The following is a 2,467-nucleotide window of genomic DNA, read 5'->3' as shown; positions in this document are numbered from 1 at the left end:
TTGATACTGCCTTATATGTCCAGTGGTAATGCCATATAATTCCAGTGATACTGCTGCATAATTCCAGTGGAACTTGCGTATAATTCCAGCGGTACTGGCGTATAAATCCAGTCCAGTGATACTGCTGTATATGTCCAGTGGTACTGCCATATAATTTCAGTGGTACTGCCATATAATTCCAGCGATACTGCCTTATAATTCCAGTGGTATGGCTTATTATTCCAGTGGTACTAGCGTATAAATCCAATCCAGTGATACTGCTGTATATGTTCAGTGGTACTGTCATATAATTCCAGTGATACTGCTGTATATGTCCAGTGGTCATGCTGTATAAATCCAGTCCAGGGGGTATATTTACTAATATTCGTGTTTGAGTCGGTTTGTGTAGAGTTTAAACTAATTTTTTATCGGGTGCATTTTCATGCAACTTTTTGAATCTATTTACGCTAATTTATGAAGCTGTCGAGTTATTGGTTATCGTGTTTTCCGATGTCGATGGCAGTCATATTTTTTTGGTCCATTTACGGCCGTCATTGAAGTTTGCGTTCGTGTTTTTGTTGTTTTTACTTGATTATTTTCAATGTTAAATGCGGCAGGGTTATTTACCAACCACGGCCGCATTTTCACTTTTAGTTTCGATTTTCATCCACATTTGTGATTGGTTGTGTTTCAGATGTAGGAGTGTCTGTGCGCAACCATATAAATACGCCCCAAACCGTCCGCACCTCGTGGGTTTAGTTAGTGGTGAGGAGGGAGGTTGTGCTGTGGAGGTTGGTGAGTAGTTGGTTTGGTGAGGAGTTTTGTTAGCGATTTCTGAGTGTAGTATTGTGTTTGAAAGTAGTCTTGTCATTCTTGTAGTCTTGTTTTTTTTGTTTTGTCTCATGTTTTGTCCAAGTTTTTTTGCTTTATAGTCCCTTGTCAGTGTTTGTTTGTTTGTTTGTTTGTGTGTGTGTGTGTGTGTGTGTGTGTGTGTGTTTGTGTGTGTGTTGTGCAGTGGTAGTGGAGGAGTGTGTTGTTTGTCTTATTATTTTTCTGTGTTAATTGTTGAACCACACAATTATGTCTGACTCAGAGGTGGGTGAGGTGGCTGAGGTGAGTGAGGTGGAGGGTGTGAGTGAGGGGAAGGAGATTGGTCAGGTGGAGGAGGTGAGTGAGAGTGAGGTTAGTGAGGTGGAGGAGGTGGGTGAGGTTGCTGCAGCAGCCTCAATTGACAGTGATAGTGACAGTCAGACAGCTCTGCAGCCACGCACCACTGCTAAGACTGGGCAGAATGTAAAGTTTAGTTATGCTGAAAATGTGGCATTGGTGCGGCAGCTGATGAAGTATCAGCGGCAGCTATTTGGGCCTGAGTCCGCCAAGGTGCCAACATGGAAGAAGATAGTGTTGTGGGCGAAAGTTGTTGCTGCTCTAAATAGTGAGGGGGTGGTCAAGTGGACGGAGGACACGTGCCGCAAACGGTACTATGACATAAAGCGCCGTGTCAAGTCCAAAATGGCCAAGGAGGCGAAGTCGGCTCGCAAAACCGGTGGTGGACAGCCCTTTCTTGCCAGATATCTGGACTATGAGGAGCCCATGCGGAGTTTAATACCTCCTGAAGTACTGTCTGCAACCCATGTCCGTGATTCCGATCGGCCCAGTAAGGATGGTGAGCATGTGTATTTGTCTTAACATTCTATTACATTACTTCTGTCTTAATGTTTTTTGAAAATATGTGTCATGTGACGAAGCATATTACTCCCATCTTCAAGTGTGCGTCAGCAAAGACATCGTTTTGGGTAATGTTTTCTACAAAAGCCAATGTAACATAGTACTTTATTGTATGTCATGTTGTGTTTTTACAGTACATTTTCCATTTGTAGTTTGGACTTGGTGTGTCATTGAATTGTCCAGCAATAATGTTTTCCTTTAGCACATTTTACAGTTTGAAAGTTGGACTATGTTTTTTATTTCAGTTATCCATGTGCAATGTTTCCAAAACAGTGGTTGACATGATAGAGGCTGGAGTAGTGCAAAGTCACTTTAAAGCCTGTTACATGTGTAATTTCATTAGTACTGAATGTAATCTTGTTTAAGCCAAACCCACTATTTGTTGGTTCAGTTTGAGGTTGTATTTGTACCCTGACACAACACTGCAGACTTAGGGGGTTATTCCGAGTTGTTCGCTCGTTGCCGATTTTCGCAACGGAGCGATTAAGGCAAAAATGTGCATGCGCATGGTACGCAGCGCGCATGCGCTAAGTAATTTAGCACAAAACTTAGTAGATTTACTCACGTCCGAACAAAGAATTTTCATCGTTGAAGTGATCGGAGTGTGATTGACAGGAAGTGGGTGTTTCTGGGCGGAAACTGACCATTTTCTGGGAGTGTGCAAAAAAACGCAGGCGTGCCAGGATAAAACACAGGAGTGTCTGGAGAAACGGGGGAGTGGCTGGCTGAACGCAGGGCGTGTTTGTGACATCAAAGCAGG

Source organism: Pseudophryne corroboree, chromosome 8 (assembly GCF_028390025.1).
Source record: "Pseudophryne corroboree isolate aPseCor3 chromosome 8, aPseCor3.hap2, whole genome shotgun sequence".
NCBI classification, from domain to species: Eukaryota; Metazoa; Chordata; class Amphibia; order Anura; family Myobatrachidae; genus Pseudophryne; species Pseudophryne corroboree.
Note: the sequence above shows the minus strand (reverse complement) of the source record.